At 43.7% G+C, this 16,657-nt stretch overlaps 1 protein-coding gene across 18 annotated transcripts in view; it reads right to left on the bottom strand.

Annotated features, from left to right (window-relative positions):
* The window catches only part of LOC147378256 (uncharacterized), a 407,307-nt gene extending 392,051 nt beyond the window's left edge, over positions 1–15,256 (bottom strand). For 5 of the 18 annotated variants that reach the window (XR_015145629.1, XR_015145633.1, XR_015145628.1 and 2 more), the window contains exons 1-3: positions 14,878–15,222; positions 14,528–14,646; positions 5,224–6,612 (exon numbers count right to left, since the gene is read on the bottom strand). The gene's annotated coding sequence lies outside the window, so the exon portion shown is untranslated. Of the gene's footprint in view, positions 1–5,223; positions 6,613–14,527; positions 14,647–14,877 lie in introns of all 18 variants that reach the window. The other 13 variants (XR_015145625.1, XR_015145631.1, XR_015145620.1 and 10 more) reach the window with 8 other exon arrangements.
* Positions 15,257–16,657: the final 1,401 nt, after the last annotated feature.

Below are 16,657 nucleotides of genomic sequence, written 5' to 3'. Positions count from 1 at the left end.
TGCCCCTCAGTCTTGTTCTTCCTCATTCCCGAAATGCAGACATGGTGGCAGGAGGTATGGCAGCTCTTTTGCAACCATGAGGGAAAGACCAAGAGATTCATAGCGCCCTCAGCTTGACGACCCAGAGGGATGGTATGGGGAGGGAGGAGGGAGGAGGGTTCAGGATGGGGAACACATGTATACCTGTGGTGGATTCATTTTGATATTTGGCAAAACTAATACAATTTTGTAAAGTTTAAAAATAAAATAAAATTGTAGCTGGAAAATAAAATAAAAGGCATCTTGAAGTAAAAAAAAAAAAAAATTTCTGAGCCCATTCATGTTGATGTATAGCAGAAACCAACACAATATTGTAAATCAATTATCCTTCAATTAAAAATAAATAATTTTTTAAAAATCTCTGAGCCCAAATTAACATCATCAACTCAATATCTAAGGATTTCTCCTTCCACAGGAAAAATGAATTCCTATTATGTTCGAACCATTGTTATTTGGGTTTTCAGTTATCTGTGGCTAAAATCAAAACTCGAATCAGTCACAGACTACTGGAGAGACAGTACGGTACAAAGGTACAGGGATATAATATTAATACACAGAGCACAGGGATCAGACTCAGACCCAAGCCCCACCTCTGTAATAATTGTGTGTGACCTGTGTTAGTGAGAGTTGTCTGTAAAGGACAGTGTCTTCTGTGGGTGCTCCCAAGTCTGAGCAAAATCTTGGGTGCAGAACAGATGGTTTCTTTGGAAGGTGACCCTAGGGAGCCACAGACAGATGGTGAGACAGGGAAGGAGGGAAGACAAATAAGAGCATGCTATTGAGCTGGGTCCTGCTATGGGCAATTCTGATTCTAACCCACTAGGGGCTTTCAAAGGAAACCCTGTAGAGACCTCCCCCTGTAAGTCTGGTCCACGGTTGGCAGCATCCGAATCACCTGGGAGCAAGTCAGAAAAGCAGAATCTTGTCCCACCCTACACCTCCTGACCCAGAATTTGCATTTAAATTATATCACTGGATGATTCAAGTTTAAGAGGTCCTAGTGTAGAAAGCATCTCTCTGCTGAACTTCAGAAAGGCAGGAAGCTCTTGTCACTCATCGGTCAAGGAAGCAAGTACCCTCCTGCATTTCCAGGCCTAACAGTCCTCCATGGTTTAGGAGAAAATCCTAAAGAAGAAAGAGACGTGGGAGACTCGGCAAGCACTTGAGGCAGGAAGCCCTCATGAGAGAGACTGACGGCCCAGGCTGAGGGGAGGAGTCAAGGGGCCCAACAACACCCCTGCAGAGGGTGCTTATAATACCTCATTTATATGCATATCAGAGGCGTTAAATGAGCTATGTAGCTTCAAGAATCCAAACCATTTGGAAAGACATATTACAACTCATATGCTAATAGCCAAGCCAGTTCCCATATAACTTTCTAAGATAAAAAGAACAAAGCCCCTGACCTCAAGTTACTGAAACCTTGACTGAGAGATAAATCTTGGGTACATGAGGCAATACAGGACCAGTGCCCCACGTTAGGTAACAACACGCTGACATAGTATTAGCAAGTGTTCTCATGTGCTTATATGTACCAGGCACCGTTATAAGGACTATAAAGTGTGTGTGTGTGTGTGCGCACATGTGCACACACGCACACATGTTCATGTGTGTTTGAGAGCCCAATAAGGTAGACACCATTATTAACACCATTTTACACATGAGGAAACTGAGGCATGAAGAAGTTAAATAATCTGCCCAGAAGCCACATGTTTAGCCTCTGTGCTGCTACTAACACTGATGGAGTTCCATGTTATTCAACACCTTTATCACAGGGAGCCTGAGACCGATTTTAGTCATGGTCTCTTTCCATGCTTGACTCTCATTCAAGGTAAGCAGCTTGCCTGATGCTGTCCTCATTGTATAGACTGCAGGGCAACTCAAGCTTGGTGGAGCTATATTTCAGAGCAGAGAGGTGGCAAGGGCTCTACCCTAGACTCAAAGGAGCCAAAGTCAGATGAGCTCCTGTCCACCAAAAGGTCATGGAGGTGGGGTGGACAGAGCCCAGACCTAGAGGAGGAATCCTGAGCCTTGAGCCTCATCTGGCCAGTAACTGAAGAACATGAACAAGCCAGTTAGTCACTTAGGTCTCACAGTTCTCATCCAAAACCCAAAGCAGGTGGGAGCAGTTCCTGCACCAGTGCTCCCTTAAGCTCTACATTCTTACGGCAGGACGGCCTGTCCAAGCCCTCTCACCAACCCCCAAACCCCTGGGAAAACAGCTCTAATGCAAAATCTGAAGGTAAGGAGGGTTTTCCTAATCTTATTTGCTATAGTGCTCTTTCATCAAAATTTAAATATTGATCATCTGAGAGGCTGCAGGAAAACTTAAAATCCAGATGATGATACCTATAAATACTCTATAGATGTCATTGCCCATCCCATTTTAAGGTGTATGCACTTCTGAAACCATTTCCTAATTTCATAAGGCATCTTGCACTTGGATTAACCTGGACGTCCCTTTCATACTCTGTAAGTCTGATTTGCTCTCTTTGACTGATGTGACTTCCGCAGCCCCTGCTCCTTCCAAAATGATACCACATTGCTTCACTGTGAATGCCATGATGCAGAGTTGCCCCCAACCATTCTCATCATGATTGCCAGGTTACTCTGTTGCTGTGGTGATGCAATCTTCCTACCAGTGTGCAGTTTCTTAAATAGATCAAAGATCAGAGCCAATTTCCTGAAAAGTCACCCTTGAGGCTCCAATTTTCCAGAAATCTATCCTTTGAAAATACCCGTTGGACAACTTTAATGCAAACAGAAAAATGCCATTCTGCAGGCTCCAGGACAAATATTTATGAAGGTGCCTCATCCAGTCAGTCCTCTCTTTGTCCCCACACAATCCTCCTCCACCCTCAAGGGAGGATCATATGAATTGAAAGGAGGCTCAGACCCAAAGAAAAGGTCTGGAAAGGACGGATTTGAATGGTACATTGTTATGTTCTGCCAATTGTGCAGACTCAAGCATCACAGCTGAATTTTATAATCTTTCCCTTTGAACCCCTTTTCTACTTTGTCTTTAAATTGAACAAGTCATTAGCAGGACTCTCAAAGCAGTTTAACACTCATTTTATGAGCCTCTAACACTCTGAAGGACACTACGTCCACCATATGCAGAGCACCATAGAGACACAAAGAACACAGACCAGCTTTCTGTCTCTCTAACCCCTGAGATAAAGAAAGCGCACTCCCTGGGCTTTCCTAGTGGCTCAGCGGTAAAGTGCCTGCCAATGCAGGAGACACGGGCTCTACCCCTGATCCAGGAAGATCCCACGTGCCACAGAGCAACTAAGCTCGTGCGCCACAACTATTAAGACTCTGCTCTAGAGCCCCGAAGCTCTAACTACTGAAGCCTGTGGATCCTAGAGCTCATGCTCTGCAATAAGAGAAGCCACCACAGTGAGAAGCCTGTGCACCACAACTAGGAAAGAGTTCCCACTCTGCAGCGAGAGAAAAGCCCTCAGAGCAAGGAAGACCCAGAAGACCCAGCCCAACCGAAAATAAATAAATAAGTTAGAACAGAAAGAAAGCACTCTCTCTGACCTCAAAAAGAGACTTATAACCTTGATACGGAGATAAGGCTTGGGTACATGAAGCAATACAGGACCAGTGCCCCACATTAGGTAATAACACACTTACATAAATATTAGCAAGGGTCCACAGTCATAATTTCCCCTATTCTCTTTGACTTTTCAATGCCTTAATCATCTTCTCTTGAACCAAAGTTATCTGTGCTCAGTTGAAAAGACTTCTCTCTCCTATAACCCAGCAGCAAAGACAAGGACCCTGGCTTCTCTGAGAAGCTTGAAAAACAACTGGGGAGTCAGTCCAGCTAGGTTTGAGTACTTGGCAGAGATGTAACAAGATGTTATTCAGAATTACAGGCTTCACTCTTAGTATCCATTGACTTAAATTCAAGAGGGGAAAAACAAAGAAAATCCCCATGCCAGGGGTTCTTTGGAACATATGCCAGTTTTTAGGGTAAATGTGACGTACTCTTAAAACACACATCACTCCTCTCCCCTCCTGCATCTATGGCAGACATCACTAATCAATGACAGCATTCTCTCCTGCTGAGCACTGTGGCCTTAATACTGTTGTCAGCACAGCACTCCAGGTGGCACTCCCAGTTGCTGCGTAGATGAAGCCTCTTTCTATCACTGTTAGTGAAAGGGAATGAGGACAGCTGGTACCACTCTCTGAGTTCCCTCACCTTCCCACAAACACAGCATGCTTATTTGCACCTCTGATTCATTGCATGTCAGGTCTTTGTACTCAGAAGTTCTTCCTTCTGTTTTTTCAAAGCAGAGTCATTCTTAGAGGCCTGGCCCACCTTCCATCTCCTCCAAAGATGCTTCTCAATACCCCAAGCCCTCTTCAGTCCCGCAGTCCTCCCATTTCCCATTGCTGTCTTCTGATACGATTCAATGGATCCCATTACTCTTCCCTCCTCTACTAGATTTTAAGTCTCTAAGGTTTTTCAAATTCCTAAAAATCTTTACTGAAAACAAGTCTTACACATAAATAGAGTTGCTATATAAAAGAGTAAATGAAAAGATATTTTGGATTTTTTTTTATTATTTCAGTGAGGGATTTGGGAGGAGGCCTGCCACAAGTCCCCATATCAGAGCAATCTGAAAAATTCAAATCCCACCACAGTGAACTAGCAATGTCAAACCATACATGATGAAATACAAAGATGAGTAATGCAAATAAAGCACTATAAAGACCCCAAAGAAGGAAGATACATCATAAAGTTCATAGTGCAAATAAAACTTCACCTCTGCCCTACAAAGCCAGCAAATGATTGGACTTGGCTGATGGGGAGAAACTGTACTTTCATTTCACTGGCAGGTGACTTTTAACCAGTCACCAGGAACACTGACAGGGCATCCGCTTATTACAATAAATGGCTAGAAACAAAACTCTAGTCCTTGACAGTGCTGAAGCACACACTCAAGACATTCATATCTCAAGTTACTTTGCAAACAACACATTAAACCTTAGACCTCTTTGTCTTCTGGTTTTACAGGTGTGTACAGAGAAGTCAAACAACCAAAACATCATAAGGAGATAAGAATTAAGTTCGATTTCCTCTTGTACCACTCCTCCTGAACAAAGTCATTTCCTGACCTACCGCAAGACACCATTCATCATCCCTACCCCATTAAATCTACTTACTTTCATCAGCTGTTCCTAATCCAGTTGGGCATGGACAAAACGCTGGGCATGCTTCCATGCATTTCACTTTTTACTTGAATACCCACTTCCTTCACCTAGTTTCCCTGGCTTACCTTTCATCCACTCCTCCCTAATCCATCAGCTTCCCTATCACCTGGGATATAGTGGGCTCAAGGAAGCTGTGACCACGCCCCCTCTTCACATCAGCCCACTCCCACCTCCACCCTCAGCTCAATTCTATACTCGACTGGTTCCTGGAAGTACTCTGATCTCAGGGTTAAGAGCATAAGAACTACAGGAAGATATTTTGCAGGCAGAGGCCCCGCTTGATGGCAGATTCACTCATCACCTCCTTCCATGCCCTCTGAAACATTTTTTCAACTTTTATGGCTTTTTAAAATTGAAGTATAGTTGATTTACAATGTCATGTTAATTTCTGCTGCACCACAAAGTGATTCAGTTATATATATGCAATATATATACATATATATACATATTCTTTTTCATATTCTTTCCCATGTTTTATTATAAGATATCAAATAGTTACCTGTGCCATACAGTAGGGCCTTGTTGCTTATCTATTTTATATATAATAGTTTGTATCTGTTAACCCCAAACTCCTAATTTATCCCTCTTCCACCCCATTCCCCTTTGGTGACCACAAATTTGTTTTTTATGTGTTCATTTGTGTGATGTTTCAGATTTCACAGATAAGTGATATCATATGTTATTTGTCTTTCTCTGTCCAACTTACTTCACTTAGTTTGATCATCTCTAGGTCCTTCCGTGTTGATGCAGATGGCATGATGAAACAACATTTTGAAGCAGGTGTAAAAAGTCACACCAAGCCCATTGTCTTTCTGCTGCACAAGGTCAATAGGATAAGAATCAAGGGTCGGTGCAATCCTAGGCATTCTTCTTATTCATGCTGCCAGGCCGTTAGAGTCCAGGGAGAAATTAGCTTCAGAATTATAGTCTGAGCCCCTTGGCCTTCTCTAAAATGAATGCTTCAGCAATACACCATAGACAGATCATTAAAACCTCCTTAGGTGTTGTTACAGGAATGTTTCTGAGGGCCACAAATCTTGCCACGGAACTTCAATACTTATCCAGTCAGCATTTCCACAGTGTGCTAAGGGCTGGTGAAGGGTTGACAAAGTGGCTGTACCAGCCTCCCCACTTTACAGACTTGGAGGTGGGCTGACCTTGAGGGGGGCATGTGTCTTCTCTGAACCTCAGTTTCCTCATGTGAAAAAAAGAAGGGGTTAGACCAAAGCCTTCCATGCTGAGCTGTTAGAAGATGGCTTCAAGGACACTGCTCCCCTCACCATTCCAAACACCCTGGATTCCATGCACCTGAGGGGCTGGTTTAATACAGGGTGGTCTTGCCTTGAAAAAAAAAAAAAAAACCTGGTTAACAGTCCCCAAACCCAGATAGAATACTTGGTGACAGATAAGCCATTTAACCTGAATATTTGGCAATGAGAGATATCTCTCAGGTGTCTGTCTGCACAGCCTGTCAGAAACCCCCTTTTCTTTTGAAAACATTCTCCCAAACAATACATGTGCTTTCAACAGCAGTGCTGGTGACCTGCCCCTTCTGATGACTGGCCAGCGACAGACACTGGACCCACAGGGAATAGATCAGATCCTCTCATCCAGAATTCAGAGTTGGAACTGTGAGACTACGAGTCAGTTTCCACATAAAACTGGAACTATAACATATTTGTGGGCTTCTTGGATCAAGATAGAAAATATATGCTCATTCTCCAGTCTTCCTTCTACCATTTGAACTTTAAAATCCGAGGTGTTCACCCTTACAGAGCTCCAACTGCCTGGGTGTGGCTGCCCAACACAATGTTTACCGTTTCTCCTGGAATATGATACACCAAGTGGGGGTGGGGTGAAAAATTGGAATTGTGTAACCACATCTGGTGTCAGAATAGCCTCTCTGCTGGTTTTCCTGGCTTAGAGGGACAATGTGGTGGCTTAAGTGTATAGACTAAATTCGCAGGTGAGCTTAAAGATGGCATTGCAGGTAAGTTCCTGACTTAGTGGTTCAAAGCTACCATCCCAAGTGTTGCCTTTATACTGACCTGTGTGGCATTGGAAAAACAAGATCCTGGCACTTTTAGGTTAATGAGACTCTTCTCTAGAGCCTTTCCATGGACTTTAGAGGCCAGGGTAGGGCAGCCCTATATAGTGGGGGAAATTGGGGAGTAGTCATAGGTCTGTGTAACACGGCTCCTGGGCTGAAGGGCAGTCATGGTTGGCTAGATGGGCCAGAGAAGAGAATGCTTCTCTGCTGATGGAGAAAGGATGCCTCAGGCTCTCTTTTTATCAGCAACAGTTGTTTTCTATTACCAGCAACCCGAGAGCCCTAACTTACCCAGCAAACCTAACAGTTAAGATCAAAACTGAAGGCTCCTTGAGAGTCTATGAAAACACAGTGTTAGAGAGTGTGGGTGACAAGTCTTGTGGGCTGCCAGCCACTCTGTAGCCGAGACAGTGCCAGACATTTGTGCCACAACCTGCCCTCAGCTTCCCCTTTCCCATACTGAAAACAACCTCTTCAGTTCTTTACACTGCACCAACTCTGTGATCACCAGTCCCCCACAGAGGCTTCAGGGAAGAGCCACTGGAGGGTGGCAGGCTCCCTTATGACCTGAGGCTCAAAGCAGTGAGCTGAAGGAGACGGTGTGATGGGTGGAATGGCTCACAGGAAACCAGTACTCAGAAGCAGCAGGCCCAGCCCTCCGGTGAGCTGTGTGCCTGTGGGCAAGTCCCTTACCCTCTCTGGCTTTCACGTGATTCCTCTGAAGAAAGAGGAGGGAAGAACAGGTGATCACCAAGATCCTACAAGCAAAGGGATTCCCTCACCTCCTCTGGCAACACCTCCTATCTTCCAAACCATTTCCGATGACAGTCACTCCCCAGAAAGGTGGCTGAGCCTTTCCTGGATGCTATCTGCCCAAAGGGAGTGAGCCTTGATTGTGATTCACCCCACACTTCTTTCCTCCATCGCCAGGACTGCTCACTTGATTTGGAGTCGAGGACTGCCAGTGTCTGGGCTGCTCTGGCAATAGACGGTTGAGTTATTGGAACAGAACAGCAGGTCTTCAGTGCGTGTCAATCTGGTCCTTGGATTTGCATGATTGCACATTCAGAGACAGGCACCTGCACTCAGAGCATCCTTGCTCGGGTTCCAACACGCTCCACTGAGCCAGGCCCAGCTGTTTCAAGCTGCCTGTTTAAACAAGGCCTGCCAGGAGCTGGGCCTGGCTGCTGAGGTGAAACTGTGTGTTACTGGTTGAGGTCGCTTGACTGGCAGCCGGGCCTTAGGGACAGCTGCACAGGGTGTCAGCCCCAAGAAGCCTCCTCCCTCCTGGGCTGGGACATCTGCTAAGCGTATTTGTTGTCCTTTCCCAGCAAGAGAGCTGGGTCCTGGGATACTCAAAATCCCCATTACAAAGACTTTCTCTGGGCCCCTGGCTTACTTCAAGTGATAAATCCATGAATGGAACTCTCCAAGAAGATTTCATCATAGCATACAATCCACAGTTAATTTCAGGGTTTCAGTTCCAACCCTACATTTACTGGCTGTGTAACCGTAGGCCTGTCTGAGCCTCCGGTTCCTCAACTGTAAATAGGAATGACAATACCACCCACCACATTGGGTTGATGTAGAAACAAATAATACAGGCTAAGTACTTAGAACAAGGCCTGGCACTTGGTAAATGCTCAACAAATCTTATGGTCAAGGGAGACTGGATGTGGAAGGTAGCTGGAAGAAGACAATTTCATTTCATCATTGAAAAGCACTACTTCTATTTAAGTATCAAAATCTTCCTTGTATTCAGATGGAATCATTTAACTGTGACACTGAGTACTATAAAATGGAATCTCTTCTGAGATTTTCCATTTTTAAGATACAATGCATTATTTGGAATGCAGGCTGAGGGGAGAGTGGGAGAATGGGAGGGTCCAGTAGACCTTTCACCAGACCTGGTAGACCACTCCCCTCAGGCTTCTGGCCTCCCTCCCCGTGGGGTGACGTGCTTTTTGCTCTGAACAGAAAAAGTCAGAATAGAGAAGTTAAACGATTTTTCCATAGCATATATGTACCAAATCTTCTTTACCTATTCCTTTGTTGATGGCCATTTAGGTTGCTTCCAAGTCCTGGCTACTGTAAACAGTGCTGCAATGAACACTGGGCGGTCGGGGGGGCGGGGCGCGGGGGAGCGGGGTGTCTTTTTGAATTATGGTTTTCTGTGGGTACAAGCCCATGAGTGGGGTTGCTGGGTCATATGGTAGTTCTATTTTTAGTTTTTTAAGGAATCTCCATACTGTTCTCCATAGTGGCTGTATCAATTGACATTTCCACCAACTGTGCAAGAGGGTTTCCTTCTCTCCACACCCTCTCGAAACATTTATTGTTTGTAGATTGTTTAATGATGGCTATTCTGATGGGAGTGAGGGGGTACCTCATTGTAGTTTTGATTTGCATTTCTCTAATAATTAATGATGTTGAGTGTCTTTTCATGTATGTGTAGCCATCTTATGTCTTCTTTGGAAAGGACTATTATTCAACCTTAAAAGGAATGAAATTGGGTCATCTGTAGAGACATGGATGGGCCTAGAGACTGTCATACAGAGTGAAGTAAGTCAGAAAGAGAAAAAAATATCATAATATTAATTCATATATATGAAATCTAGAAAAATGGTACAGATGATCTTATTTGCAAAACAGAAACAGAGACATAGATGTAGAGAGTAAACATATGGATAACAAGAGCGGAAAGTGGGGGACGAATTAGAAAATTGGGATTGGCATATATACACTATTCATACCATGTATAAAATAGATAACTAATGAGAACCTACTTATAGTTCAGGGAAACCTACTGTGGTGACCTAAATGGGAAGGAAATCTGAAAAAGAGGGAATATACGTATATGAATGGGCTTCCCAGGTAGTTCAGTGCTAAAGAATCCACCTGCCAATGTGTGAGATGCAGGTTCAATCCTGGGTCGGGAAGATCCCCTGGAGGAGGGCATGGCAACCCACTCCAGTATTCTTGCCTGGAGAATCCCATGGACAGAGGAGCCTGGTGGGCTATAGTCCATGGCAATCACAAAGAGTCAGACAAAACCTGGTGACTGAGCACAACACGTATATCTATAGCTGATCTGCTTTGCTGTAGAAAGTAACACAACATTATAAGCAACCGTACTCCAATAAAAATTAATTTTAAAAAATAATGATTTGTCCATGCTGTATGATTCCAAATCAGATCTACCTGGATGAAAAGTCTGCGCTATTTCTACCCCTCCATCATGTCAAGCGTGGTGCCAGGCAGGCACTCCAGAAGAGACATAGACATAGGACACGGCCCCAAATCCAAGGTGCCACCACCCTGACGGGAACAGCTAGTGTTACACAGAAGGCCTAGGAAACAGCTGAGAAAGAAAATCTAGAAGATTTTCCAACAACAAGAAAAATCACAATAAGAAAAGGAAAATTAGAGAATCAAAACAAGAGATCTAATATCCAGCAAACCAGAGTTCTAGGAAAAGAGAGGAAATCATGGAGAAGGAAATGGCAACCCACTCCAGTATTCTTGCCTGGAAAAGTCCGTGGGCAGAAAAGCCTGGCGGGTTGCAGTCCATGGGGTTACATGACTGAGCATGCATGCATGCATGAAGGTAGAGGGAGATGGGTTGGTAGCAATAAACTGTTAGAACTAAAGAAAAGAAAAGAGAGGAAATCAAAGAAATAAAGCTTCCCAAAACTGAAAGGTGTGAGCTCACTAATTGATAAGGATCTGCTAAGGCTACAGACCAACTGGGGATTAGGGACACACCATCATGAAACTTTCTATTGACAAGGATAAAGAGAAAATCCTAGAGGTGTTCAAAGAAGAAAAATAATATACATACAAAGGATTAGCCCCAGGACAGCCCTGCAGTTCTTTCCAGCAACACCGGAAACAAACACCCCCCCAGTTTCTGAGTAAAAACCATTTCCCACCTAGATTTTAAGACTATGTCAATGAAGTAGCAGAGTAAAATTGTCATTTTTTTTAAGTTTTTGAAACATCTACTTTCCATGTACTCTTTCTCATGAAGCTCTTAGAAGAGATGCTGCATCAGAAGTAAGGTGACTGCCCAGTGGCGTGCTGTGAGCAGGCTGTTACTGGCCCACAGGAGCATCTCCTCCCATTCCTAAGCAAAACAGTGCGACTGATGTCTGCCCAGACATCATTACTGAGAGTATCTAGAAGGGTGTTTCCAGAGGAGATTAATTTCAGTTGGAGAATTCAATTCAGTAAAGTGTCTTGTCCTCCCCAGTGTGGGTGGACATCATCCAACCTATAGAGGGCCTGAGAACAAAAAACGGCAGAGGAAGGAGAAATTTGCCCCTTTCTCTTCCTGGCTACCTGCTGAGCTGGAACATTGATCTTCTGCCCTCAGACTGGGATTTATATCATCAGCTCCCCTGGTTCTCAGGCCTTCATACTCAGACTGGAATTAAACCACTGGCTTCCTAGGCCCTCCAGCTTATAGGTTGGAAGAATTCTCAGCCCATGTAACCTGGTGAGCCAATCCCTCATAATAAGTCTCTTAATGATTGATTGATTGATTGACAGATAGATAGGTATCTTATTGGTTCTGTTACTCTGAAGAACCCTGACTAATATATCAAGTTTAGTGATATTATATTAGTAAGCTAAAATCAGCCATGGAGGGAATACTGATACCACAGAAATCAGCAACACTACAAACCAGGGCTTCCTCCCCTTTTCAACTGTCCCCTAGCCCCAGGTGGTCATGAAACATTTACCAAGATATCCCTGAAATAAACCAAGAGAGAAAAAGACAAGGGATCCTGGAAATAGCAAAGCTACTTAGGAGAAAAAGCTAAGTAAATTACAAAGGTAATGATGAAGAGAAATCCCACGATAGCTGAGGAGAAAGTAAATAGAGGGTTAGGAATACTGATACATTATCTAACAGTTTTGACCACCTTGAGAGGGACTTTTAAACTCTGGCAAAGACTATAGATATATATTAGTAACAGATGCAAATAAAAAGCAAAAAGTCAATTATTATTAACTATAAGGAAAATAAAATGTTTCACAGAAAAGGAATAACAGCTCTGGTACACTGTTTGACTCCGCTGTGAACAATGTCTATATTAGTGATAGTGATGTAAAAACCAGTGTTGACACTCCTCTTAAATACATCCAGTACTAAAACAGCTGTATTATTTTGGTAAGTGTGATAAGTTCTATTGGGTACAGAGCAAAGCTGTGAAGGATGCAGAGGACTTTCCCACTTGAGTATCTCTTGAGCTGCATGATATTTTTTCTCCAGTGTTTTGTTTTATACAAGTTTTGAATTTCTTTAATTTTATTATGTGTACTGAATACCGCACATACACAATTCTGACTGTTTGCTCTAGTTTACTACCAACAAAAGACCTGTTAATCACACACACACAAAACCCTAATGTTGATCTAACTAAAACTGGTGTACAACTGCATCAATAGTATGGAAAGGAACTGGAGACTCTAGGATATAGTCATGGGCTTCCCTGATAGCTCAGCTCAGGGAGAAAGAATCTTTCAGCTCAGGGAAAGAATCTGCCTGCAATGCGGAGACCTGGGTTTGAGCCCTGGGTTGGGAAGATCTCCTAGCGAAGGGAAAGGCTACCCACTGCAGTGTTCTGGCCTGGAGAATTCCATGGGCTGTATAGCCCATGGGGTCGCAAAGAGTCAGACACAACTGAGTGACTTTCACTTTCAAGTTATTGGAATAATCTCTAAATTCATAGTAGGCAAACAATAGATAAAATGGAAAATGGGGGAAAATTGCTATATAAGCATGTTATCAAAATATACAAGTAAGCATCTCAAGAAGTAGAGAAGTGTAACTGGTTACCTCTGAGGAATGATAGGTCATTGGAGGGTGTCAGGAGGCAGGCAGGTGACTGTCACTTCTTGTCTAATCCTCATAGTACTATCTTACTCTCTAACTGTGCCCCTAATTATGTTAAATAAGCAAGGAGAGGAGGCAGCGTGGTGCAGTTAGCATTATCTTAGCCTTTGGCCCTGTGAAGCTCCCGAGATGAAGAGCAAGACCGAGTGAGCTGGGGAAGATGGAGTGCCCAGTGCTTCCCTCGGTTATAGGTCTGTGAAACGAAGAGAGGGGAATAGTCAGGGGGAAAGAAGTTCAAAGGCCAGGCACAAGAATCCATCTTGGAGTCGGTCAGCTGGGAACGTCTACAATTGAGTCAGCTTCTCCCTGAATTGTTCCCAAACAAGGCTGCTAGCTATAAAACCCAGAAGTCAGTGGATAAAAAGTATTATTGACAATAATGGAAAACACATGATGCAGAAGGGTCCAACCATAACGGATGGCTTAAATTTTAAAAAGTACATCCATGTACAGAATAGTGGGCAGGCATTTTAAGAGATGCTTAGGAGGCTATTAAATGGCATGGAAAGGCACTTAAAGTCTCTTCTGTTTAAGGGGAGTAAAAGGGAGAAATGAGAATATACTAAAGCATATATAGCATGCCTTTAAAGAAAATTCCAAATTTGGTCATCTCCTTCTAAAACTATCAGGCAACAGACAGACATCCAAATGCAACATGCCAAAATGCTGGTCTCTAAGTTAAAACAGAGCTCTTAGTTTGGTTAATACAGTAATTAAAAGAAGTTGCACCCTCTTCATTGGAGGGAATATAAACTAATACAAACATTTTAGAAAACAATTTAGAACTATGTACTTAAGCCTCAAAAGCTGATCTGGTAATTTCTCTTCTGGGAACATGATCTAAGAAAACAATGAAAATGCAGGAAAAAGGACCTTGCACCATTATTTATAAAGCAGAGCAAGTAAAGTATTTAATCCCAAGGGCGGTATGTTACGTAGTCATTAAAAAAGATGTTTTCAATAATTTTAATAACATACAGGGAAATGCTTATGATATGATTGATGGTGGGCAAGAAAAAGGATGCCCCACTGTATAATCTCAAATATTTAAGCAAAATGCACAGCATAAAAGAAACGCATCAAAACATTAATCATGGTTATGTTTGAGAGGTAGAATCGTGGTTAATTTCCATTCTCTTATCTACACATGATTCCTCAGTTTTGTACACTGATAGCTAAGAGGTTGAATAACATTCCTAAGTACACACGAACTGGTAAGTACAATGTTGTTTTAAACCACGCATTCAAGAAGTATGCTCGTGAACAGACTCTCTAAGAAACAAAGAAACAAACAAAAAAAATACCTGGAACTGTAGCATTTGCAATTTCCATGGTGTAAATACTCCCTCTGTGGCCAATTTCAAGCTTCAGAGCCTGCCTCACACAGGTAGACTGGGGCAGGGGGGAGGCCTCAGACGGACACCTAGGGCAAAGGTGGAGCCAAGCAAGCTGAGAATGAGTGACCCTCTCCAAGCACATCAGCCAACCCGCCTCCCCATGAGAATGAGTGACCCTCTCCAAGCACATCAGCCAACCCGCCTCCCCATGAGAATGAGTGACCCTCTCCAAACACATCAGCCGACCCGCCTCCCCATACCCAGCCTCCCAGCTGCCCCTCCACTGTTGGGATCCTGCTAGTGAGGGTCACATTTACCTGGAGCCATGGTAAAGAAAACCAGTCCAAGAGTAAGGTTTATTCAGTCGCAAAGACAGATTTCAAAAAAAGCTGGAAAGTCCAAAAGCCAGGATGGGTCAGAAACAGATTATCGCAGGTACAATCAAGAACAAGTAGCTAATCAAGCCGTGGAGATCAGCTGCCTCCAATCTGATTCATTTCCAGAGATAACAGTGGGAGGAGGGATGGTTTAATCCACATTTTAAGGAGTAGTAGAGTTACCTGGGCAGAGAAGGCAATGGCACCCCACTCCAGTACTCTTGCCTGGAAAAACCCATGGACGGAGGAGCCTGGTAGGCTGCAGTCCATCGAGTCGCTAGGAGTCACACACGACTGAGCGACTTCACTTTCACTTTTCACTTTCACTTTTCACTTTCATGCACCGGAGAAGGAAATGGCAACCCACTCAAGTGTTCTTGCCTGGAGAATCCCAGGGACAGGGGAGCCTGGTGGGTCGCCATCTATGGGGTCGCACAGAGTCAGACACGACTGAAGCGACTTAGCAGCAGCAGCAGTAGCAGCAGAGTCACCTGGGAAATTTGGTAAATATAGATTGCAGGGCCCCACCATCATCACGTATGAGTCTTAGCACATCTGCAGTGGAGCCAGAAAAAGTGCATTTGTCACTCGCTCCCAGGTAATGCCTGTGTTCTTGGCCCAGAAACCACATTCTGAGAACCACTGGCATAGATGGTTCAAGTTATCAGCAAAAATAAAAAAAAAAGGAAAGAAAAGGAGGATTTCAATAGAAAAGCTGATGGATGGTGTTTACACATGGGTTAAAGGAATGAAAACAGGTTCTGTTCCTTCTAAATACACAATTACAATGGTTTCCAGTTCATGTCTTAGAAATTTGCAGATCAGAAGACAATGGCACCCCATTCCAGTACTCCCGCCTGGAAAATCCCATGGATGGAGGAGCCTGGTAGGCTGCAGTCCATCAGGTCACTAAGGGTCGGATACGACTGAACAAATTCACTTTCACTTTTCACTTTCATACGTTGGAGAAGGAAATGGCAGCCCACTCCAGTGTTCTTGTCTGGAGAATCCCAGGGATGGGGGAGCCTGGTGGGCTGCCGTCTATGGGTTCAGCACAGAGTCAGACACGACTGAAGCGACTTAGCAGCAGCAGCAGCAGCAGCTTAGCAAGAAAGGAAAGTCAGAAGTCATTTTCTGGACGACCCAGAGGGAGGGGAGGGGAGGGAGGAGGGAGGAGGGTTCAGGATGGGGAACGCGGGTATACCTGTGGCGGATTCATTTCGATATTTGGCAAAACTAATACAATATTGTAAAGTTTAAAAATAAAATAAAATTTAAAAAAAAAGAAGTCATTTTCAGTACTTTACACGTGCAGATGCAGTCGGACCTCCTAAAAACAACAAAGTTTTTACTACTGTCATTGCTATTTTAGACACCAGAACACACAGCCTCAGAGGGTCAGCTGCCCCAAACCACTGGGCGTGAGCAACAGAGTGTACCGGGAATGGAGGTAGGGAAATGCCACCTGCCCTTGTGTGCCTTCACCCCCACTGTCCCTCCAGTCTCGCTGATGACAAAGAAGGGATGAAGCCCCAGGTTCTTCACTTTCTCATACCATGCACTCTGGGGCAAGCTGAAGGAATCTCTGAACCTCTTCTCAGAATAATGTTTTTCAGTGCTTGATGTAAAATACCCAGGATAAAAAGAAAATCAACTGCATTGAAATAGTGTTATCAAAATATTTTTTACAATAACACATAGTGATGATAAGATATTACTA

This window comes from Bos grunniens, chromosome 2 (genome assembly GCF_055505025.1).
Source record: "Bos grunniens cultivar Pamir isolate PY7600 chromosome 2, Bosgru_T2T1.0, whole genome shotgun sequence".
Lineage (NCBI taxonomy): Eukaryota > Metazoa > Chordata > Mammalia > Artiodactyla > Bovidae > Bos > Bos grunniens.
The sequence above is the reverse complement of the archived record's forward strand: the minus strand, read 5'-3'. Positions and strand labels throughout refer to the sequence as shown.